Source organism: Bemisia tabaci, chromosome 7, assembly GCF_918797505.1.
Source record: "Bemisia tabaci chromosome 7, PGI_BMITA_v3".
Taxonomy (NCBI): Eukaryota; Metazoa; Arthropoda; class Insecta; order Hemiptera; family Aleyrodidae; genus Bemisia; species Bemisia tabaci.
Window position 1 is genome coordinate 41,025,429 of NC_092799.1, and position 26,584 is coordinate 41,052,012.

Sequence of the window (26,584 nt, forward strand, 5' to 3'; positions counted from 1 at the left end):
TTATTTTTGGTAATTATGCATTGGAGACGAAATCGACTCTAACTGTATACTAGATGTTTTAAAGTTTCGACAGTTTTCTGGGGACCCCCCCCCCCCCCCCCCCTTCGAAGTGTCTGGATCCGCCAATATATCGATGGTGAAAATTCCCAAACCACGTATCTCCTTTGAGGTGTTTAAAAATCTCCGCTCCTGTTTTATTTCTTTTAAAGGAAAACGAATCAACATCATTTCTTCAAAAATTATCAGAATTCGTTCAAAACGAAGAAGAATATAAAAAGCACGGACATTTTTGAGGATTGACATTGACACAGGCGGACCCAGAGATTTGGCAACACCGAATTTCCTTCCGGAAGCCTGTACTGAATAATCGATTCGCGTTGGAGCACCTGGCCCTCCCAAGCCAAGAATCGATACTTTTCCGTAGGTTTAAATGGAGGAAAGACAATGTTGCCAGTTTGCCGGATCCGCCAATGGACATCGAGTAGTTCTTCATTTGAAAAATACAGGAAGTCTGCAACTTCGCAAATCGAGATACGTGGTTTGGGAGTTTCACCATCGATATAGGATCATTTGGACGTATTTCTATCAAACGGAACTATTTGCATTAAGACATGAGCCCTGAGACCCATAAGAATATGTGCATAACAGGGCTCATGTCATAATGCAAATAGTTCCGTTTGATAGAAATACGTTCATTTCATTTTTCTTTTGCCTCCTTCACTGAAAAAAAATTCTCGGCGTCTTTACCAAGGTCCGTTGGTGCCTTTACCATCTCATTTTTTTTTACCAATTATTGGTAATTTTACCAAGACAGACTGGTAAGGATACCTAAAAACCGGTATTTTTACTGTTTTTTTCAGGTAAGAATACCACTTTTATTGCTAATCAATTCCCGGTAACTTTGCCATTTTATCTCGGTAATTCTACCTCAGTCGATAAAAATTATTAGCGTTTTTACCGGGGATCAGTAAAATTACCGAGAAAGTCAATAATTTTACCGAGATTTCTCGGTAAAATTACCAATTCCATAAATAGTAATTTTACCAAGAAAAAACTGGGATCAAATAGAACCCTGAATTCTTGGTAATTTTACCTTTTTCTTAGTAAATACACCGAGATTTTTTTTTCAGTGTTCATGTCCATCAATTCCAATAATGAGCCGCGGAACTTGATGGAAGCCGCGTTATTATAAAACATCTCGAATCGGGGGTGGACGTGGCGAAACAGAGGGTCGAGGAGGGGGGCGCGGGGAGGGTGCGAGCGGGGAGAGGAGAGGAGAGCAGGCAACGGTCTCGGTCGCTGTCGGGGCAAAAATTCGTGACCAGCACGAGCACCGCGGCCGCGGCGGACGAGACTCTAGGAGGTATGACCGACGCGCCGCGCTAACGGACATACTGCCGAAGAACGGGAGGGAGTCAGAATGTAGGTCTTTGGGTCTTGATTGGTCAGCTGAGACCTCAGGTGTGGGAGCTAGGGAAAGAGAGAGAGAGAAGGCGCCCACCGCTGCGGAGCGACAGAGAGGCGCCCTCGCCCAGTCGCCGGTCGCTTGCGGGAGGAACAAGGACGCGAGACAGTGTTTGTTGTGTACTTGTGTAAGCACTCCTAACCTCAGTTAGTTGGTTACTTCAATTTGTCATACCGACCACGCGGCCCGAGTCCTCGCGCTTTCCCGCTTTTGGACCCTCCGCGCTTTCCCGGCTCTCATCACGCCCCGGCGACGCACGTTATCAGTGATCCGGATTTTGTGACAGTGGCACGGTTTTGTGTGCGAGTGTGTGATTGTGGAATTCTGTGATCCGTGTTTGACTTGGAGTTTGTTCGTGCTGTGGAAATTCCGCGCGGAGCCTCGGCGAATTTAGTGTTGCTCGTTGTTTGGACCGGTTTAATTTTCCGCATAGGGAGTAAGGACTAAAAAGGATTGCTTTGCTTCAGGTAAGAGGAGCCTCTGAGGTTTGATATGCTTGATTCTCGCTGGATTTGATGCTGCACTGGAAAAAAAACACATTGAATCTAGAGTCCAGACTCTTGAAAACGTTGACAAGAAAAAATACTCTCGATTCAACCAGATTTTTAGTTAAATCAAAAGGAAATCCGCTCAAGTTAAGAGGCTTGGTTCTTGATTTAAGCGAAAATCCGATTGAATCAAGAGTATTTTTTCTTGTCGATGTTTTCAAGAGTCTGAACTCTAGATCCAGTGCGTTTCTTTCCAGTGTGTAAAATAGTGTATTTTCTTTGGAAAATAAACTAAAAGTGCGCGACTTCAAGAAAAAAGTGCGAAAAACGAAAAAAATTATTGGATCAGTTGTCTCATACGATTTGAGCATGTTTTTATTGCATGCTGTTGACTTAGGTATTATAAAAAAGGCAGCTGGCAGGGTACAAACAATTTTAGTATTTTTTGGTCTTAGAGATGAAATCCGTTTTGAACTCTAGAGATGAGTCGTTTTTGAAATACTTGAAATTCACCGATGCAGGCATTTTGAAATGGCCTCCTCCTCCTCGTGGATATTTTTGGGGAAATTAAAAGCCGTGCCTAATTCTATGATAAATTTTATGAAAAAAATAATCATTTTTACAATTTCTCTATGTAACCTCATACCCAAACAATACATTTTATCTATGGTGGTCGTTGGAGCGCTTCAGCGCTATCAACAGCTAATGTTGTTATTGGTGCCATTACCTACATCTCGCGTAAAAAGCTCTCGTGTTATTTATTTTTCGATCAATTGCTTGTCCAATGAAGGTCTGTTGGTGTCATGTATACCATTTTCTGTTAAAGAGAATGAAATATTTAGAAGAATCATTCAGAAGTCAGGAGAAGAACCGCTAAATGACAATACTGCATTTATCGGAATTATAGTTTTTTAAACTTCAGGGATCTTCCGCGATTCAAAAGTTTTATTCTAAAAACGCCGAAATTTTTTTCGATCTGCAGTGGCTGAAATTCCGATAGATCACAAGGTTTCACGTGTATTTTTCTGTCTGAATTCGAGACAAATTGATACTTTGATTTACCTCGAAGTCTTGGAATTTTATGAAAACAACTGAAAGAGCGCGCGTGGCTGAGCTCGAAAGCCGGGGAGCTGCACTTACTTTCTTGCTTTCCATTGTTCGTTTTCAATCATTTCAAATGAATAACATTTTCTACCTCCGTTGAAAGATATGAAGGCAAACTTGCCTACCGCATTGAAGAAAAACTCATATTGAAATTGAAAACGTCTTTTATATTTCATCTGGAATTGGGAGAGATAAATTTCAAACAATCAGTTTAAAATTTCGAATCTAGTCTTCAACTAAAAGTCAAATAGTTGTTGTATTATTCTGCTTTCTTTTCACGTCTGTTTGTCGGGTGTGAGGCGCTCTACGGAATAATGATCACGTTTGGCGCGTTTCTATCCGCTCGTTCAAGTCACCACGTTATTTAATTGTACACACATCCTACTCCTCTTCCCGGTCTAGTTCACGCAGATTTTAAGGGTTTAAAAATCTTCTAAATTTCATTTTTGTAATTAAAAGCAAGAGGGACGCCAAAAAACGATATCCTGTAGGACTTTTGGCCCTGTAACTTTTTTCAATCAGGATTTCGAGATTCAATTTAATGAATGTACTGAGGTCATCGCAGTGAGTGAGAAGGACAAGAAATCTTGACGCGAGGTGAAATTGTGTGAATTCTTTGTTTCTGAAGTATTAATTCTTAGAGTCTAAAAGATGCCCAATTTTTAAACAATTATGAGTGACATTACAGAGATTAATGCGCTACAAAGTGGGACTTAGATTTACAAATCGGGATTTTAACTTTTTTAATGTTTCAATCACTTCCGTTAAAAAAATGCCCATCATTACAATGTGACGAAATAGTAATGCGGGTTCATTTTGGTGTACATTTCCGAAGTTTTGATGTCTCTTTGGGAGACATTTGTCTTTACAAACTGACAGAAAGTTGCCTCTTTGAAAAAAAACGAAACTAGTAGATGTATCTTCAGCGTGGAGTTTAAATGAGTTTTGTCGCAGGGTCAAATTGCGGGAGTGATTTTCCAGCGATTTTCCGCAGTCATCGTCCCCGCACGGTGCGGGGCTCTCGCACTCCTGCACCAAGTTTGCAAGGGAAGATACATTGGTAAAAATTGAGTGTTAAAATGGAATGAAGGCAATCATGGAAAATCAAAAAGCATGAATTCAACAAATATTTTAAATTAAAAGAATTCGAACAATTGAGTGAACTACAAAGTATCACTGAATTTGCCTTTACGTCTTCATCTTCTCTCAGTTGATCTTGGAGCTCTGCAAGGATGAAGGACCTCACTTCCTTCTTGGCACTACGATTAGTATTTAGTTAATTAATCAATATTTGTTTCAACCTCGTAAGTGTGACTTTTCCTTGCGACAAATCGCGGAAAAGCGTCCCGTAGAGACAAGGACTTAAGTTGTCAAAATTATCAAAGGTCATGATATCTAATTTGAATTTTGGCACCTAAATCTTTAAAAAAGTCAATAAGTCTTTCTTGCGTGGCAATTTGATTGGTATGACAGTAATTGGTGAACTTTATTCATTAAAGTTACTTAAATAGAGGAATACCGAAATATTCATCTTTAATGATTGAAAGCTGCATAGAAAGTGTCATCTCATCTTGATCAAGATCAATGATTCCTTGCACGATTTCAATTCAACAGCTATTCATAAGAGGATGATTTTAATATTAGTTTAGGCAGTCGATGTGATGCAATTTTTATATAACATCCATCGATTCTGGAAACTTCGATTTTTAGGAAATTGAAATAAATCTGAAAAGCATTTTGCCTGCCAGAAATAGTCCTCTGAAATGAGACTTATAGAAAAGTTTTTTTTTTCCTCGTCCCGCCTGTCAGACTTGTTTTTTGGGGGTTTTTTGGTTCTAATTTTCCCCCTCTTTGTTTCTTGATATGGGAGATGAAGGTGGCATTTCTTTAAAACTGTCTAGGTTTTCATTAATGTACCCTCAGCCATATTTCAAACGAGTCGTTTCTCAATTTAAACAGCATATGAAAATACCTCAATTACAAATGAATATGGGAAAATGTGAAATTAAAGGCTCGACAATATTCCGTGAATTACGACGGAGCCACACATTCAAGTTTTAAGGTTACTTGATATGGATCCAGTTATTTATTTAAAAATTTGAAAAGTAAATAAGAATTTTTTCTTTGAATTTAAAATAGAAATTTATGCGCGTTTGCCTTGAAACCGAGATCTTATTAAACCTGTCTTTAAAAACCAATCAATTATGTTTAGAAACGAAAATTGTTCGAAAGCGTTGAAACATATGAATGAAATAAGAAATATGAAAATATTTCAATTTAAAATTTAACTAGGGGCTTATGGGGCTGCTTCGCAGCCCCTTATTTTTCCTGTACACTTTTCACTTTCACATGTTTTTTTTTTTTTTATTTATTTTCATTTAATTTTCTGTTTTGTCTTTGAATCGGGTCTAATTATTTTTTTGAGAGAATAAATATAACAAATGTTTTCAAAAATTGTAATTTTATTTAGTAAACTTTAAACTAAAATTTTGTTTTAATCTTCATACAAAATTATTTTTTCGGTTTTACATTTGTTTTCAAACTAATTTTAAAGAAGATCTTTTTTTATTTTTTAAATACTTTGCTTTTTTTTCGATTAAATTGTTGATTCTTCTTTTGCCATTTCTGTCCTGCTTTTCTTCCTATATTTCCTACAACTTTGCTCTTCTTCTTTCCTCCTTTTGTCTTTTCTTTTTTTGCTTCTTCTTTTTCTTCTTCAGTAGCTGTTCCTTCTGGTTCTTCTTCTTTTTCTGCTCCTGTTTTAACTTCATCTAATTTTTCCGCTTTTTCTTCTTCGTTTTTTCCATGTTCAGTCTGCATTCTGGTTCCGGTAATAAACTTACCTATATATGGATCCTTGAACTTTAAAGCAATAAGGTCCATCACCCGGAATATCAATTCGATTTGCAGAGAAAGAGGCAAAAGCAACAGCACTATTATAATTTCTGATATGCTTTATGAAATTTGGAGAATATAAAAATAATGATTTCAAATCGGTATTTGTCCGAATACTCGGTAAAGAAATTAAGCCATTTTGGCAGCAGTTATTAAAATGACCATTGGACATTTCACCCTGAAAATGGCGAGCATCACAATGATGACAAATTATATTCATTGAACCGACTGAAAATTTGGTAACAAAATTTTCATCAAAGTTCTGATCATCAATTTTATACTTCCGAAATGAAGAAATGAAACTTTGATTTTCTATACTAATAACAGAGTTAAGTTCTTGCTTCACTAAACGAACATGCAAAGAATTCTGGAAAACGCGACCACGTTTTGGAGGACGACCGCCTCGGTCATTGAAAATTTCACTCATAACAACTGTTAAATTTAAAATTAAAATTAGTAAAAATTATTATTATTTTAACAAAATCTTAACTGAAAAGTTCAATTTTTAAATTAAAAAAAATAAATCAGAAGAAAAAGGATGAAATGAAAATGGAAATTAATAATAAACATATTTATACACATTGAAAAGAAACAGCGTGAAAAGTTCTGATCGGAAATGAGAAAAAAAACGTGGAGGTTATTGACTTAAGGAGGAAAAATTGGCAATAGGAAAAAGATGGAACCAATCATGAAAAACCGTAAAAAAAAAAAAAAAAAAAAAACGCGGGAAAAGAAAAATGTAAGTTGATGGCAGTTGAGTGTTGGAAGTAACCTCACTTAATGATGATTGTTGAATGAAAACAGCTGATAAAAAGGCAGCAAACGGTAAAGTAAGATGCGTAGCAACAAAACTTTTCCGAAAAACAAAAAAAAAAAAAACCCCACTTCCCCTCATCCAATTTATGAGTTTTTAGGGATTTAAAAATCGGGGACGAACCCCAGAAAATAATTTATAGTTTTCCCGAAGCATTGAGAACAACACCTTTCAAATGAACCAACGCCCCTCGCAATTAGTACAGTGGTTGATTCACAATTTCATTCTATTTTTCAAATTAAATATTAAGATATTTCCTGCTCATGCTTTGGAGGTTCTTATTGGTGCATCATTCCGCCGTTACTTTAAACCTTTCCGTTTTTTTCAGCGTTTCGGGTGATTAAACAATTGCTAAAATCAAATTAAACTGTTTATGAATGCAGCTTTTATTTGTGCATTTTATGTGAGAACGCTGGGAACCGAAGAGTTCTTGCCTTGAGGCTGTAATCCGTCGAATGACCGCCCATGCAGTTGTAAAATTTCGTCCTGTCTGTGTCTTTACGCACTCATCAATAAATAAAAGGACAAATCCCCTGACAGTATCAATCACTGGATGAAAAGTAACTCAATAAGTGGGTATAAATTTTTTACCGGATTATCGATTAAAAAAATTCTTACGCCAGAAGTGAAAAGACGAGTATTTATTTGCCAGTGCATTGTTGCTGAGAACGTTAGCTCAGGCACAATGAAAGGATTATAACGTCCACAATAATTTCGGATTTGCCGAAACAAAAAACCTTTTTTTACCTCCCTTGAACTTTTATGCATGCTTTTTTTTTTTTGGTGGTCATTGATACTGCTCAGGGATTCATCTGCATGCATTGGGCTTGGATGCCCGACGACCAGAGAGAGAAAAAACTCCGGAGACGCGATGTATATAAATTAAAACGAGTTTTATCTGCAGTAAAACAAGTCGGGAAGAATTGCATATTTACAGATTATTCTCGCTTCACATTGTCGAATAAAGTCAGTTTAATTTCTCATCGCAATTTTTGTAATTGCTGAACTCCGCTGAGCGATTTAAAAAAAGAAGGAACACTAAGGAGAACCGTGTAAAAAAAATCTGATGGTTAATAAATGCATGCGAGAATTGATGGCGATTTGTTGAACGGTTCCATGAAAAAATTTCGTTCGTATGCCGGCTTCGCCAGGCTATAACTTGTACCTGGTTGCTCCAGTTATTTTATCTCCTCAATTTTGATAATTTGATATTGTAGAAGCTGTTTCTTTACTACTGCATCGATTCCAACAATTCGTATGTAAGTTGCGGCGTTTGCATAATGTTTTCTTTGCACACTGAATATTTAGAACACTGTCGAACGAAGAATATAATTATTTTTGTACGCATACGTATAATTTTTGTTTGTTTTACGAGTATTTGTTTTACTTAAACACATCGAGAGAGGTAACAATGCCATAATATTAAGAGAAATAAAATGAGAAAAAATGTAAGTTTGTAGGTGATTGATACACACATGGCGGTGGTGCATAGCTGACAAACATGGTTAGGTGGGTTCGCGTTTAGGTTTTTTATTTATTTAATTTGTACACTGCATGCCGCGTTGTCAAATTACTAAAAAATTCTTGCATTGAAGTCGCTACCCCAAAAATGAATAGCCTGTATAAAAGCCTAACTTCTCCTCGGTATTATAAATTCGTAACAAAACGATCGTCTAGTCGAAGCTAACGAAATTTGAAAAAAAAAAAACTAAAGCTATGTAAGGTTTATGCATCCTTTCGTCAATAAATTCCTGTTACAATGGCGATTTTCGAAATCAGCATAATGTCATAAGACTACATTACAAATGGTGGTGGATGCATGATACCAGGACCACCTTTAAAAATTGACTCTGCATCGGTATATTATATCCATAAGGGTGATTTTCCGGTGAGGAACCTCGAAAAAATACGTACTTTAATGACTGTAGGTTCAGGCTTAACTCAGTCTTATCAGATTATGAACTCTAACGATGTTCTTTACATGAAGTTTGTTTCATTTTCTCCAAAATTGGTCCCTTGCATCTGAATTTATTGTGATACAGCACTGTTCAATTCTCATGATCTTTCCTCTAAAAAGACGATATACTCTTTTTCAAATCCTAGTTTCAATGAAAGATTGGTCATTAATGATTGAAAAGGATAAAAAGGATAACAAAAGAAACTTGTATTGATGACAGCTTACAAGTTTTTACTCCCCAAAGACTATTATATAGTGACAGAAACATGAACAATAGCACGGTGTTTCAAACAGCATAGTCAAAATAGAATAACGCACGACAGTTCATAGGACGGAATTTTTTTCTCAGTAAATGGCTCACTGTATATTATCCTCTTTTCAGAGATGCCAGTGTTTAACTACCGAATAGATTTCCGTAATTTTCCAGCTATTTTGTCGTGTACTAAAAGATAGAGTTAGCCGTAACTTTCAAACTTTCGAAATAACGTTTCCTTCAAAAATTGTCTCATCTAATTTAGATGATAGCTCTGATTCAGCCAAAACAGCAAAATTCGCCTCATTCCCATAAAAGCGAGACCCACAAGAAAAACCCGCGAATCCTTATTCCTCATTCGGCGGTTTCAACCATTTGTTTTCAATGTATTCTGAAATGAAATAAGATTAAATCAATTGCGGCGCTAAAACGGAAGCGCGCGGGGCAAGAAAAGCGAGAACGCCTGCAATTTGATCAATATGCAACCCGGACATCCGCAGAACACGAATAGTTGTATCACGGCGCCGTGGCGAATACACTACACGTTGCCTCTTTCTCGTCACGGCTTTCGGGTATCCGTATAGCTTACGTATCTTGCCGTGTTACCGAAAAAAGCAGTAACGCCAGAGTTTTCGCAATAGATTTTCCTTCAAATTTTAAAGGAACTGACTAATTCAGCTACAACGGCAAAATTCGTCTTAATTTAAGAAAACAAGAGCTTTGCGGAAGCAGTAAGTGCGCGGGAAAACTAAGAAAGTTACAGATAAAATAGTCGTAAGGGGTTCTTTCAGAGAACTGTATGTCTACGTATTGAGCAAAACGGCGCCCCTTTTCGCCAATTTCTAACTCTAACATAACAATTACAGCTCAATCAAAAGTTTATAATTATTTGCATGCGGATGAATAAAAAAAAGCTTAATAGTACGTAAATATCTTGCATAGCATGCGGTTCAATTTTTTGAAAGGTTGAAATACCGCCCTCCCGTGAATCGTTTTAGTTCACGGATCTAATGCCGCTTATTTGTGGCAATTTAAGCCCGATTGTCAAATGAGACGGAGTCAGGCAAAATGTGGCAATGGGAGGAAAATTAAGACAATTTTTCAGTTTGATTAAGGGGTTGATATTGCATCATTTGACAAACCTAAAAAAATCCATCAATTGACTCCTGGGCAGCAACTGAATGTTATACGAGGTCGAAAAGCAGAGAATTCAAGAAAACTGCTATTAAAATTTGCTCAATCATGGGTACGACTTTCTTCAATTGCATTTAACCGCCACGCTTAAAACGCTTACGCACACCATTAATAATTCAAATTAGGGCTTGAAACTTCGACCCAAATTTATTGAGATTATTCGTAAGCACTGGAAAAAAACACATTGAATCTAGAGTCCAGACTCTTGAAAACATTGACAGGAAAAAATACTCTTGACTCAATCGGATTTTTGCTTGAATCAAAACGAAATTCGCTTTTAAGAGGCTTGGTTCTTGATTTAAGCTGGACCCTCATTGAATCAAGAGTAATTTTTCTTGTCGATGTTTTTAAGATTTTGCACTCTAGATCCAATGTGTTTTTTTTCCAGTGAGGGTTAGGCATCGATAGCTGAAAATCGATATTTTTTGACCGAAACAGGTTTTTGCCGCACTGAACAATTCGAGCTCCTACTTTAAAGCACATTTTGTCTGACTCGGTCACAAATTAATTTATCGAGGGTAAACATATTCAGGCGAGGAAACAGACCAAACGCTTGTGTGCATCAGGCAGAAGTCGTGGGACCCGAATTGAAATTTGTGGAGCGTTGGAGGCTGATAAAACAGGCAATTAACGCGTTGGCCGGCAATGGTTGAGACGCGACCGCGATGTTTTTTTTGCATGTTTTTGACAAGATTTTCTGAGCGTATCTCATGGGGCTCCATGGGCCATGGCAGTTTTTAATGAGCGAAATTTTGCCGGTCGTCTAACTAGGCCCTCTTCGAGAGAGCGTCGACCTCTGGGTCTAGCTTTCCATTGCAGTTCGGAGCCATCCGTAAGCCATGACGTCGTCCTTTGGAAACGAATAAATTTTCACTCAAATTCTGACAAATATAAATAATTCATACCGCGGACCGTTAAATTCAAGTGGAGCAAAGCCGCAGAAGTTATTCAACCTATTCTCGTCGTGGTCATTTTGAGTTTATATTGACCGAGGGATATGAGTGACAAAATCCCTCGATTGATGAAACATTACGAGAAGCTGACTTTGAGCAATATGATATTCGAGGTGCTTGGAGGGTGCTTGAAGGACAAGGCGCATAAGTGCAGTATTTGAAAAAAAATGTTATATTAATGATTTCAAGAAAAACTAGTCTTGATGCATATTCTGTGAAACATTTGCTCCCGAAGTCCAATTTTAAAGCATCGAAAAGTCCGGTTGAACTTTCTTTCCGCCATAAGGATCCACGTAGTTTCAAAACTTCACACACGTATTTCTCGAAATAGCAAAAACTGCATTTGTGCACCTTGTCATCCAAGCCCCTCATTTGTTTTGAGGAAAAACAAGCGGATTCATGTCCGCACTCCACAGGTCGTAACAATTGTAACATAAATCACTTTGGATAAGAATTCACAGGTTGGCTACCTCTTTGGGCCCTTAAAGCTCCATGACCTAACCTCAAAATTACCGACTTGTACGTACTCTTCCTAGCTAAGTGAAATACATGCCTTGCAAACTGCAGGTAGGAACAATTGTAATATTAATTACTTTGGGTTATTTGAATTTCTAGGGTGGCTACCTTTTCGGGCCCTAACAGTTCCATGAACGAACCTCGAAATTACCGACTTGTCCGCACTCTCCCTATACATTGCCGTGCCAAGGAAGAACGCCGTATGAACATTCAAGAGTTGCCAAATTTCTTATCTGAAAATATTCATTTTCGAAGAGAGTCATGAATATTTTCCCTTGAAATTCTCAGACTTTTTAGGTCGAATTACGAATAAAATCCTGTGAAAAATTGGAAAAGAAATACGCAATGCGTGAAGTATTCCAGCAGTCTTGCAGGCGCTGATATGAGTTTGTCACCTACCGTACCGTGTTTGGCGCTTCGAACTCGCGTTAGAATAGTCGCGGCATCGAACAATGGGGCTTGAAAGGCCCATGCCGTGTTTTGACGCCGTATGAGCATGCCGACGAGGCCTCGTTTTTCCCGATAAAATTTGTTCTGAGAAAAGTTGGGAAAAAGCTGAATGTTCGCTTTTTTATGTTGAATGGACCTAAGATTTTCCTGAAAATTCGCGATTTGTCGACGGAAATTTGGCAACGCCTGATGGCTCGTACGGCATTCTTCCTTAGCAAAGCCGTATACTGCCGTGCTAAGGAAGAACGCCGTATGAACATTCGAGAGTTGCCAAATTTCCTTCGATGAAATGTTCATTTTTGAGGAAAGCTGCGAATATTTGTCTTCGACATTTTCAGGATATTTGAATCTGCTCGTGCGAAAACCGCTAATGTCCATTTTTTTAAGTTTTGAGATTTTTGGGTTAAAATACTCTCGGAGGTCAGACACACTCATTAATGTGGTGAAAATGTTCGTTCCTTGGGTTTGAACCCCTTTTCAGGGGGGGCCGTGGTCCGAATCATGCGAAAACCGCTAATGTCCATCCTCCGATATTGCCTCATAAAATAGTACAACACACCAAAAGAAAAAAGTGTCTCCTGGACGACATAAGGTGATCTTAATGTATTTTGAGGCGCTGAATCCGAATATGACCTCCGTTTTAATCCATCACCCTCCGATTTTCCGGAAAAACTGATTTTACTCGGAAAAGTGGCCATTTTTGGGCATTTTCGGTGTATTTCCTACTGTTATCCCCTGCAGAATGTAGGTAAAACTTTTCGTAGCTACGAGATTCACGTTTGCCGATGTCTTTTTGACTGACAAATCCGGAAATGACCTTAATTTTTCCCGTTTACCTCGCAGTTTTCCGGGAAAGCAACTTTTTCCCGGGAAAATGAGCAAATTCGACGTATACATGTCGTGCATGAAATTTATTTTTATAAATTTTCCTGGACCCGTAATAGTATTTTGCCTCTGTATTTTGAGCTGCTGAATCCGAATATGACCTCGGTTTCTTTCTATCACACTTCAGATTTCCGGTAAAGCCGATTTTTCCGAGCCTAAAATTGCGTATCGTAAAAGCTTCGCCGGACTCAAAGTGTGTTCGAAATTCATTTTAAAAATGTCTCCGATGTGTGATACATCGATTCCTTTGTGTATTGAACTGTTGAATTAAAAAATGATCTCAGATTTTTCCGATCACCCATCATTTTTCCGGAAAAGTCGCTTTTCCTAAGAAAACGCTCTTTTCGGGTATTTTTGCGGGATGATTTTCCCGCTCTGAGGAGTTTCAGAAATTTTCCGAGATCCTTTTTTGGTCTCTCTTGCTGTATTAAGAAGCACTGAACTCGAATTTGACCATCACTCATCTATGACAAGCCCCCGTTTTCGATAAGGTCCGATTTTTCCGGACTCTTGGCCCGGTTTTTCCCGGCCAAAAGCTTTTCCGGACTGTTCCCTCTTCCAGGGAAATTCAAAACATTTTCCGCATGTGTGATACATCGTTTTACATGTAACGTGAGCTGAAAACCCCAAATATGACCTTAGAAATTCGATATCACCCACCGGAGAATTTCTGAAACTCCTCAGAGCAGGAAAATCATCCCGCAAAAATACCCGAAAAGAGCGATTTCTTAGGAAAAGCGACTTTTCCGGAAAAATGATGGGTGATCGAAAAAATCCGAGATAATTTTTGAATTCAACAGTTCAATACACAAAGGAATCGATGTATCACACATCGGAGACATTTTTAAAATGAATTTCGAACACACTTTGAGTCCGGCGAAGCTTTTACGATACAAGATTTTAGGTTCGGAAAAATTCCGGGAAAAAGTTGCTTTCCCGGAAAACTGCGAGGTGAACGGGAAAAATTAAGGTCATTTCCGGATTTGTCAGTCAAAAAGACATCGGCAAACGTGAATCTCGTAGCTACGAAAAGTTTTACCTACATTCTGCAGGGGATAACAGTAGGAAATACACCGAAAATGCCCAAAAAATGGCCACTTTTCCTAGTAAAATCAGTTTTTCCGGATAATCGGAGGGTGATGGAAAAAAACGGAGGTCATATTCGGATTCAGCGCCTCAAAATACGTTAGGATGACCTTATTTAGCCCGGTAGGCATACTTAAACATGTGCGTTTTCGATGATTTAGAACCGACCATGCACGAATCATGCGAAAACCGCTAATGTCCAGTTTATTGCTGGTAGTTCCGTGATGAAACTTGCTTTAAGTGCCGCAATTGTCAAGAATTTTAGTTTTTCAACTTTATTTGAATGATAATCTACCGTTTTAATATCTTTAGAATGAATTTTGAAAGTATCAAACGGCTCCAAAACTCGGCGATTTTTACGAATCATGCGAAAACCGCTAATGTCCAGAGTCCTTTTTTTTAATTACTCCATCCCAGACTGAGGAGGAGCTGAAAACTGTTAGGGATCCTTTTCTACAATCCACTTTTGTAATAATCAACTTCTGAACATTTTTTAATCCCGCATTTAAAAGGCTTCCACAGTTTTTTGCAGTTTACTCAAAATAAGAGAAAATGGACATTAGCGGTTTTCGCACGAGCCGATTCATTTAGGTTCAATTGTGAACTAAATTATCCGAAAAATTGGGATGAAAATTTTCATAAATTTACCAGAAAATTCGTGTTTTATCAAAGGAGATTTGGCAACGCCTGATGGCTCGTACGGTGTTCTTCCTTAGCACGGCAGTATATAGTACTCTAATTAGCGGCGGTTTCCTCGAGGAAATTGGAAAAAAGTATTTCGACGAGAAATCTGACGTGTGAGCTCGGCGAGCGTGCATTATCCTATTAAGTTGGACGGTGCGGTGGTGCGCGCGCGTGCGGACCCGCAAACGATGAGGAGGGGAGGGGGAGGGGAAGCGGTCAGTAGTGCGGTTACTAATTCATGGCGATTATTGATAATTAAATTATTTCGAAAGAAAAAAAAATGTGCGGACGGGCCGGACCGGGCTGGGGCAGGGGCAGGGGCGTGGGGATGAAGGAATGGACAAATCTGTGGATGTGTTGAAAACGATGGTCCTTGAGAACATAACGCCGTTGCCCTCCTGAGTCCTGGGCAGCTGAGCGGGAGGCCCAAGCTAACGCACGCAATGCGTCTTGCGCCGCGCCGCACAGTGGATCGAGTCAGCAGGAGAGGTCGGACAACATTTGGAAATTTTAAACGCTTATAACTCCGAATATGCAAAAATTTGAGGGTCTTAAAGTGGCTCCATTGCTTTCCTCGTACAGTTTTCTTCGTAAAGCACCCCTAGAAGTTTAAAATGTGACAAAGTAAACATAAAAATATGTAGTTTCATTCAAACATTTCATGTCCGACCACTCTAATTGACTCAATCCACTGTGCGCCGCATCGTACCGCTCGCGTTTTTCTGCGTGGCTACGATGCTTGACTCTTCACTTCTCTCTCACGGATTCCATCGATTTCATAAAAAAGAAAAAAAAGAGAGAGAGAGAGAGAGAGAGAGAGAGAGAGATAGAAACAGAGGAAAAATGAAAAAAAGGATCGAAAAGAATTGTCAGCAGAACCATAGCCGGTATCGCAAACTCAACAGACGAAAGCGAAAGTAATAGCGTAGCAGGTCATAAGGGCATATAATAAAGGGGGGAACATATTGAACGATAAAAATATCTTTGAATTTATCTGGTACTTTGTTAGAGACTGTGGAAGATGCGTTTCTCTTGCGAAAGGATAAATTGCATCGAGGAAGAAAATGCAGAAAAAGAGAAATTAGAGGGCGGATAATAGGGACTATAATAAGAAAATGAGGAAGGAAAAGCAGACGACGAGGAGAAGAAGAAGAACCTAATGGAGCAGGAGGAAAAGATGAAGTAGAATACGAGAGAGGTGAGAAAGGCGAAGAAGTAGATGATTAGAAGGGAAGGATGAGGAGGAAGAGGAGGGTGGAAAATGCGGAGAGATGGAAAAAGGAAAATACGTTACTTGTAAAAGATAAGTCATCGTTTTAAAAATCTCCCTGTCTGAAAAATAAGCCATGAACTTTTCTATTTTTCTTTTCATTTAATTTTGCTTTGTCTAAAGCACTCCCAGCAATGCATGTCAGCTCTTCGCATTAATTTTCCTCCAGCCTCATTTGAATCAGTGAGAACGAAAACACACCAACTCGGTATCTCGAAAATATTTAAGTTTTATTAAAGACAGTCAGTTTTCATGAAGGTCATTGATGTTAGCGCATCTGTTTTAATTTGGACCTTTAAAGTATCCTTGACTACTTGTGTTTCGGCACCAAAAATCTTTACCTTTGACTAACTCCTTTGCTTATTGTGCAGTTTTGTGTGTGTCTTGATTATTTTCATTTTTTCGAGTTGGTGTGTTTTCGTTCTCACTGATTCATTTGAGGACAAATACTTTACGAGCATATAAATATGGTGCCGTGCGGTACAGACTCCAGGCGCCATGTGTATCATTAGGAATCTTGAAAAAAACACAACGATAGGGCCAATCAGAATCGCGGATGCCTCCCGACAGCCGAAGTTTCAATCATGGCATTTTTTATTCTTCCAGGCATGTTGACATCAATAACAATCAAAACCCAAAAGCAATAAAGCTTCCTAATCCGCTCCGAATTCGAGCAGGAATTTATGGCATGATGTGCCGCCGTCCAATCGGGCCGAGCGAACATCCGTCTTCCTCAGAGCCATAAATTTATTGCTTTTCCGGTTCAATTTTCGCTTGCATAAAAAAGAAAACAAAAACACCCAACTTTTACCCGGCCGGCCGGCGGCCTCATCAAAACTTATGACGGATTATCACGGCTCTGCCTAGCGCCGATTTATGCTGCCGTGCTGAGGAAGAACGCCGTATGAACATTCGAGAGTTGCCAAATTTCACTTGGTAAAAGACGTATTTATGACAACATTTATGCATATTTTTCCTTGAAATTTTCAGATATTTTAGATTAGCTTGCTTACAAAATTGTCTGAAAATTGTGGAAAATAATATTCGCAACTTTCCCTGTAAATTCGATTTTTATCGGAGGAAACTTGGCAACGTCTGAAGGCTCATACGGCGTTCTTCCTTAGCACGGCAGTAAGGACGGAGCGCCCGAAACGAACGCGATATTTCGCGAGAGATCTTTAATTGCTAAAAATAGTCGGTCAACGGTTACCATAAATAGTGGTTTATCGAGGGATTACAACCAGCGAAGCGACTACCGTTCGTGGGTGCGGGATAAGCCGCCTGAAAATCTGCCCTGTCAGCGCCCGTCGCGTCCGAGTCAAAGCATCTGCGAGCCAATAAAAAGAATCTCTCGTCGGTCGTTCATATCTTTCCGATCGCAACGCAACGCAACGCTCTCAGGTTCTTCAAGCAGCTTCGCAATCGAACATCGATCGATCGATGCAGCGCGAGATCGCAACGGATCATCGAACCGGCGGCTTTACGATTTATTGATTGATCTGCCATTTGAACCTATGGAAAAATATCGATGCACAGGGTGTTCGCAACAAACACCTTAACAATCGATTCCTTACGATAGCTTCAAATGGAGAAATATCGATTGTCGATCGTTCACGCCTCGCCAATGTCATCGAATCGATCGAGAGATCGATAGGTCGTGAGATCGACACTCACGCACATGAGTTGGTCGGTTTTAAAACCTAAGAAATTCAACATTGATGGACCATTAGCTCCGTAAGAATACGTGTATTCTAGGTCTCGTCTGATAATGAACATGTGAGGTTTTTCCATGCACTGGTACAATGAGACCCGGCCGCGAAAATTCAGAAGGCACTCGTAAAAATTTTATGCTGTCAGTTGGGGGGTTTTTAGTGCGTCGCGGCGCGCGATTTTCGACGCTGCGCGTCTCGGCGCCCGAGTGGAGCAGGAGCAACAATAGGGCCGCGTCCGCGTATGACTGTGCAATAAATTTCCCCGGCGAACTGGATTATCATCGGCTCGATGTTTCTGGACAAAGATGGACTCTGTTTGCTCAATGTCTGGCGTTAATATTAGCAAAAGCAATAACATGGCCGTCAAGCCGCTTCGGCTGCACGATCACTTCCCCGCGCCGCGCCGCGCCGCGGCGTTGCTCTTTCTTCACCTTCCAAGCTTGCCCACCCGCTTCGGGGTTTGCCCAGGGCTCTAAGAAGAGACTCTCCTGGCCAATGTCTGCTTCCCCGAGAGACTGTGGCAGGAGAATGCACACATATGTACATATCTACAGCAGTATATATCGATTGATCTGCCATTTAAACCTATGGCAAGGAATCGACGGACAGGATTTTCGCATCGAACACCTTAATAATCGATTCTATACCGTAGCTCCAAATGGGGAAATATCGATAATCGATCATTCACGCCTCGCCACAGATCCCCAGAATAGCGCTGTCTCCACTCGTCAAAATGGCGTCAAAATGGCGTCAAAATGGCGTCAAAATGGAAGCTCAAAATGAATCGATTTCAACGAAAAGTGGCTCCAAGTCGGGACTTGATGCGATTGATGAGTGTTGCAACTCAACATAGAGCGGCGCGACTCTATTTTGATCAACAATCGCGAACAGATCGTACTAATCGATTCGTTTTGAGCTTCCATTTTGACGCCATTTTGACGAATGGACACAGGGCTTATCACTACACACTTTAAAGAGCCACCCAACGGTGAAAAAAACTTTAATCGTGGGACCCGAAGTTCAGGTCATATGGATTTTTGAAGTCTTTCAGATCGTGCGTCTAAAAACTTCCAGATATCCAGCTGCCGAAGTTTAGGTCAACATTCGTCACTTCTCTGACGTGAGGCGTGAATGATCGGCTTTCGATCTATGACCATTTGAAGCTGCGGTGAAAAATAGATTATTAAGTTGTTCGTTGCGGACACCCTGTTTCTCGATCCGCCCTAGCTCTGAAAAGGAAGGCAGCTTTGAGCTATCACAGGCTCATTTTTAACTTTAGGAACAAATTTAAACGGTTAAAAATTTTGGCGGCAACCCGATCCAAATTGTTCTCACGCAACTACCTAATGAGTTGCGTGACTTGTGCGAAACTACTTGAGTGGCTGCGTGATGACAGCTTAACTCACCACTCAAACTGGAAACTTAAAACGCGATTGTTCCCATTTTTGTTTTACATTTTGTTTTTGTTCGTACTTTCTCTTGCTCATATTTTCGGGCTATTCGCCTAGTGCATTTTGTTATCACAGAAACTGAGTAAACTGATAGCACTATGTTCTTTCGAATACTGTAGAGCGGTACTCAAGTGTTAGTTCCTCAAAAAGGCAAATTTCTGATCCGATTAAACGAAAGCAATTCTTCTAAAAAATTTTACCGCGTTAACTGAAGTCCTTCATTCTGTGGACTAGACGGTAACATATTTTTTGTAACAGTGATCAGTCACTGATCTCACACGCATTGTGATCAACCGTGATCACACCATCGTTAGAACGATGTTAACGTTTGTCGCGGAGACCACAGGGCTGAAACAAAGCGCACCGAACGACAATTTCGCACGGTTGAGACGAAAGTTATTTGGACGTAGTTCTACCAAACAGACCTATGTGGAAGTGAGAAATATGGGGTGTGCTCGTTAGTCTCTGGCCGTAAGAGTGAATGAGAATAATAAAGCGCCAGTGACGTCAGCGGCAATGATGACGCCCGCGAGCGAGGGGGAGATGGTCGTCGGGGCGCTTTAACTCATGAGCCCTGTCCACAACGCTTTCTTGCCATGCCCGCGGCTCATGAGTTCCGCACTCAGCTGCACATAGGTCTGTTTGATAGAATGCAATATCCCGCTTTTCCAATTCTTCAAAAGGAACCACGCCCACTTTTACATTGCTTCTTATGCAGATTTCTAGAGCACACCCCACATTTCTCATCGCCACATAGGTCTGTTTGGTAGAAATACGTCCATTTAAGAAAGATAGCGGGTTTTACACTTTGGGATCGGCAGACCTGCGAGTCCATTAGGGATGCTCATGGGGTGCAAGATGTAGTCAAGTGGACCGGTTTGAGGCGAAGGATGTGATAGGAGCACGTTGACCGATTGGATGAAGAGTGACTGGCGAAAATTTGTATGACCGGACAACCCTCAGGGAAAACATTACCTAAGCGACCCCTGGTAAAAATTGGCGATAGGGGCTGCGTTTCAAAATATCATAGGAATTCTTATAGCCGGCTAAAGAAGGCAATAGAAAATCATACATCTGGCTGTAGAAAGCGGAGCAAATCATATAGCCGGGCTATACGAAGCGATAAAAAAGTATACAGCCGGGCTATAGTTCCTATCGCCGGGCTTTACACTTTATCGCCATCGGCTGTAAAAGGCTATAAGAAATTGTGTAGAAATTCGTGTGCTTTGGAAATCATTAAGTTTGATACGGAACCACCATAATATTTACAAAACACACATTACATTTTCCTTTAATACATATTTTTTTCATCAATTAAAATGAGAATAATCCTTACAGGATGTGCGAACATTTCTAAATCATGAGTTGAAACACGCTAAATCCGCGAGATTATACATTGGAGTCTAATACAGAGCGGAGCGGCGCGGCGTGCTGCCAGCGATAAGCGCGCACTAGCGCCTACAAACCTAACAGGGATACTTCACGCATTGCGCAATGCGTGAAGTATCCCTGTTAGGTTTGTAGGCGCTAATGCGCTTTTCGCGCTGGCTGCCCGCCCGCCGCGCCGCAGCGTGCCACGGCGCTTGAAGCAACTATTTCACACCAGAGGTATTGCACAGTATCATACGAAATTGAAGGCGCTCCATCATATTAGGAATGGCATCCTTCAAAAGTACGGAACTTTCCGCGCAAAATAAATCAAGATACTACGGCCCAAAAATAGAGCGGTAGTCCATAAACTCACTAAGTCCTAGCATCCGTAATTAGTAACATTTAGCATACACTTTATCGCCTGGCTGTTGCTTAATCGCCATCGGCTATAAAAGGCTATAAGAAATTGTGCAGCCGGCTATAGAAGCTATTGAAAATCTAACAGCCGGCTTTAGGTCTATGGTATTTTGGAACACAGATTCTACTGCCAATTTTTACTAGGGACCGCCTAAGAGATGGACACAAAGCTGGCTACCTTCTATAATTGAAGATTTTATTCCTGATTTTATTGATTTGACGAGTCCTTTATTTTCAGTGTTTTTTAGATTTTTAATATTTATATAATTTATTGTGCTCGATACTGGATGGCCTGACAAACATGACTATGCCCTTGTCGGTCGTAGAAGAAGAAGAAGATCAATCACTAATCATAATATATACCGTGCTCAAAATTCAGAGTATTTTGCGCATGCTATTGCATATTCTACATTTACTTAAGTGTAAACGAGAACAAAGGTAGATCTTACAGTTTTTTTCTCCACTATGCTGCAATAGTTCCACACATTATCCCATTTTCTTCCTCAAAAGTGGTATAACTAATCGTTCCTCTATTTTGGCACACGAGCACGAGAATAATTTCAAAGAGCACCAAGGTCAGCAAGAATGAAAACAGTTCCCCGAAATTCTCGTTAAAATTTTGAAATATTAGGCTCACTTTACAACAAACTCCAGCTTCGACGAGGTTTGGCTGTCCGGAGCTTACTTAACGTCGTTCAGTAGCTTCTTTCAGCCTCCCCCCCCCCCCCCCCCACAACTCCTCTTTGCCATCCGCCGTGAGTAGTAATATCGTCTCAGCCCCTCCTTTCAACCGATCCTTCAAGTTCTCACTTTCGAATCTATTACAAACCTATCAGTTCATGTTGATATTTTAATTGGTCCATTAATCATTTTACTCGGTCGAATCGTGCCGACTAAAGTTGGATAATTAAAAGCAAATTCGGGGAATGAGGAGAGATCAAAACGGTTGGGTTGTGAAGGAGGTGTCAGGGGTCATTTTTGAAGCCAGAATTCGTTGGGTTGCCATCGATTTCCATCTCTCGTTTTCAATCCGTGCCCCTGTGTTCTTACGACAAAACCGCAGAGAATATTAAAAATTTAACCTCATGGTTGCTCAGGTGGGATCAAATACGTTACATAAAAAAGATGACAGAGAAAGACTTACAAGTAACTTATTTCTTTAAACTACATTATAGATATTCGCACCGACTGAAATTGAGAATAAATTACACTGAAAAAAAAGATCGGTGGAAGTTACCATTACTTCACGCTGTATTTCACACAGCGTCAATTCAGAGTCAATTCTGTCAGAAAAAAGGTAAACGTTACTATATACTGGTACATAGGTAACCATTCCTCTGGCATAATTGACTTGAAGATTGGTAGAATTTACCATTCCTTCACGCTGTGTGAAATACAGCGTGAAGGAATGGTAAATTCTACCAATCTCTTTTTTTCAGTGTAGGTTTATCAAACCTCCGCAATGACAATAACTAACCGAGAAATGTGTCCAAAAAAATTGCGAAAAATATTATTAATGGAACCTCGCCGTTGTTGGGATGAAATTAAATATGGTGACAAAAAGAAGATTATGAAAAAAGACTTACAAGCTACTAAATTGTTAATACTAATGTTGACATTTTCACTTCCCACTCATTCAAATAGAGGGGATCTGGATTTTATCAAAACCCGGCGACGACTTTTGCTGCTATTACTTTGATCAGCCTCTTTTTTTAGACTTCGCTCATTAAAGTTACATCCAGTCGTCTTGTTTCGGTTTCGAGGTATGGAGACGAGACCGGCACTATCAGGGCCAGAAAGGCAAAGCGCCTTCAATTGATACTGCATACATCACGCACGACCTAGGAGTTCGAATAGTTGTATCCAGGAGTTATGAGCCTTGCAATTGTCGCCCTCTCAGTAGAGAGACCGAGAGAGTATTCTGTGGTTGTAAGGAAGAACACTGTGTGAGCATTCGAACCTTGCCAAATTTTCATCATAAAATTTTCCAATTTTCATGCATACAATATGTTTTGAGGAAGGTTGTGGATATTTTCCCTTTAAATTTGCATATAGTCCAGACTAAATTGCGACCAAAATTTTGTGCAAAATTTAAAACAAAAAAATAAATACATTTTCGTAAATATCGTATCTTATCAGAGAAAATTAGGCAACGCTCATACGCTAGTGCGGCGTTTTCCCGCTGAACGCCAGTAATGGGTCAAGTTCAGCAGAGATAAACTGATAAAACTGCATTGCTAGTAAAATTTTGAAACTTCCATCTTGCATGGAGGTTCAAACTCTTGATCAGTTTCTATTTTTACATAAGTAAAAATTTTGGGGAAAAAAGAAAATGAACGAATCTGAAAGTTTCACCTCGTTGTTAGCTTTCATTTGAGGCAAAATAGAATCAGAAAAATCTCCGAAACAATTCCTCGTATTTTACTCCTCTCCGATAAACAGTCCTATTCAGGCATGCCCTAGTATATTTTTATACATATCATTTTTTTATCTATCAAAAAATGTAGAAATTATCGAGTCCGTTGAGTTCAAAAGTTCCTAAAAACTTGATTTTTACCGAATGTTGTACACGAATGAAAACCTCTTCATCTCGACGGCTTCCGACGGAAAAGTTTTTCGTACCGGTAAAGTTTGGCTCGCTTTCACTGAATACTGCAAAATTTGATGAGTGCGAAAGTTGCTTTGATTGCCGACCGAATATGTGCCGACCACTCGGGCAAGAAATGAACCTCCACGGGACAGACGCAAATGTCCGAAGAATCCGATTGCAGCATGACGAAATCTAGGAGGACACTGTCATGTCATGCAAAAACAACTTATCTCAGAGGGAAACACCAGGGAGATATGCGTTTTATAAGAGTCCTGAAGCAACGGTGACAGAAAACGCGGAGCCGGAGCACTGCGACGCTACGTGACGTCTTTGGACGCAAGGGCTTGGAAAAAACACCGTATGAGCTCTCAGACGGAACCAAATTTCTTTTGATAAAATATGAGTGGATCTTTTACAAACTTTTACCAGAGTGAAAAGAAAAGTTGCTCCTTGTTGAAAGGGGCACGATGAGAAACTTGCAAAAATTTGAAATTGTACTTTTAACTTCACGATCTGCGTAAAAAAGATAATTCGATGGAAAGTCTACACGAAAAAATTTGATTCCTGAATTTGAGAGTTATTAATGAGCTACGTTCGTTGTATTTTTCATAATTTTTTTCTGATTTGAGAAATCGTAGAAAAATAGATTAAAAAATCTTTGTGACGTCATTAGGAGTCCTTGCCTATTTGAACACATGGATTTTAGCAAATTAGGTTATATTTGGTCATCTCCTCTCTAATACTAGTTCATTTTATAAACCAAGGATATTATCATGCTCAGTTCACTCAGGAGTTTCTTCTGAAACAAGGAATACCCGAAATTTTCAACACCTGCAAACATTCCATTGAACTAAACTGATCAAAGAAGTTCAAAAAACCTCTCGCTTCAAAACACCGAACACCTTGATCGATGTGCAACGTTGAACTTTCGGTTCATGCAGTTGAACTTTTTTATGAGTGTACCGATGCCACTGAGGAAAACTCATCAACGCACAGTGGATCCAGTCAATTAGAAAGGACGGATATGAATAGTTTACTAAAACTGCAAATTTTGATGTTTATTTCGTCACAATTTAAATTTTAAGGGGTGATTTCTCAATAAAATTTCACAAGGAAACCAATAGGCCCACTTTTAGAACCTCAAAATTTTGTATAAACGGAGTTATAAGCTTTTAAAGTTTCCAAATTCCGTCCGACCTCTCCTATCGACTCAATCCACTGTGCAACGTTTGAACTCTCATACGACGTTTCTGCCTAAACCGAGTTGAATTGTGGATAATAACGCGCAGCCGCGGTCCGCCCCCGCTTGGCGCGTTAATCGGCGCGCCCGGCGATTTTCTGCGAGGAATGCGCATGCGCGATTCGAATCGATTCCTCGGCGCCGTCCAACGTCCGTTTCGCGGTTCTCACGACCGTCGCCGTCGCCATCGTCGCGTTGCGGTGCTGATCGTCACCTCGTGCCGCGCCGCTTTCGGGAGGAAGCCCCGGAGCCCGGACTTGCCTGCCGCGCGCCGACGCGGAGCTGGTGACAAATTGACGCCTCGGGTCGTCCTCGATTCAACTCCCACTCCGAGAATTCGAGAATGGCACGAATCCTGGTCAAAATCGCCAGTAGCCCAGAGCAGATCTCTCGCTAAGAGCAGCGCCGAATAACACCTGAACGGAGTGCCAGATGAGTACGCATTAGGAAACGAGGACGAAGACAAGGTAGGAAGAGAGGAAAGAGGAGAAGAGGAGGAGAAGAAGTGGAGAAGAGGAGGAGGAGAGGAGGAGAAGAAGAGGAGGAGAAGAAGAGAAGAAGAGGAGGAGAAGAGGAGGAGAAGAGGAGGAGAAGAGGAGGAGAAGAAGAGAAGAAGAGGAGGAGAAGAGGAGGAGAAGAGGAGGAGAGGAGGAGGAGAAGAGGAGGAGAAGAGGAGAAGAAGAGGAGAAGAGGAGGAGAGGAGGAGGAGAATAGAAGGATGAGGAAGAGGATAAGGAGGAGGAAGAAAAATAGGAAGAAGATGAAGAAGAATAAGAAAATGAAGAGGGAGAAAGAGGAGAAATTTGAAGAGAAGGCAAGAGAAAGAAGAAGAAGAAGAAGGAGGAGGAGGAGGAGGAGGAGGAGAAGTAGACAAATGAAGCGGACCAATAAGAAGAAGGAGAGTAAAAGGAGGAAGAGAAGGAAGGATAATTCCTGTTTCTCATCTCTTTCCCTCATCTTTCCTTCCTTCCCGCTTCCTTTATCAATATCTTTGCCGTATACTTATTGAATCGGAAAGTTCAAAAAAGCACTCCCCTAACCAGTGATACTTGCATCTCGATTTTAAGTGTTCCGGCGCATAGCGAGCTGACTGTCAAACCTTTTGATAGCATGACAAGTCATCGAAAATCAATTCATAACAATTCAAGAAAGGGTCATGCCTTATCATAACTCCGCGACCTACTAAGAAAAAGTCTCAACAATCGGCCTCTTGGTTCCTCACTTCCTCAAGACAAGCTTTACCGATCGTCACATATCGTCTGGATCCAGGGACTAGCTGGGAGGTGCGCGGCACGAGGGCGTGGAGAAGTAGGGGGTGGGAAGTCAATGAATCGATGAAGCTCGTGCGCACACGCAGTGAGGGCAGGCGCCCTGCGCGCGGCACGAGGGGGCGAAATTACCGGCTCCGTGTTGATATATGCTCTAATAATTCAAGGAGTGCGCCCTGCGCCCGCGCCGCGCACAGAGCCATCCTGCAAACACTCCGGGTATTGTTTTTGTCAGCTCATAGTTGGCCACCATTCAATGCTAATTCGCCAGCTCCGGTTTCAGCGCGTCTGCTGTCTCTATCGCCCGCTCCGGGTCGTGGCTGGCGCAGGGTGCCGCTAATAGCTCTGCCTTCTTCTCCATCTTCCACCTCTGCGACACGCGACGCATCAACCCTTTTTTTGATGCGTGGTGCGTATCCTTTAGTATTAGCATAGCGCGGAAATAAGTAAATATCGATATATAGGCCGGCCAGGTTGGCCTGGTGGTCAGCGGGTCTGACTCTAGGTCGGAGACAAGAGAC

At 40.5% G+C, this 26,584-nt stretch overlaps 1 protein-coding gene across 1 annotated transcript in view; it reads left to right on the plus strand.

Moving 5' to 3' along the window:
* The first annotated feature begins 1,557 nt into the window (after window positions 1-1,557).
* The window catches only part of LOC109032973 (uncharacterized), a 321,437-nt gene continuing 296,410 nt past the window's right edge, over window positions 1,558-26,584 (plus strand). The window contains exon 1 of the mRNA XM_072302532.1: window positions 1,558-1,932. The gene's annotated coding sequence lies outside the window, so the exon portion shown is untranslated. The remainder of the gene's footprint in view (window positions 1,933-26,584) is intronic.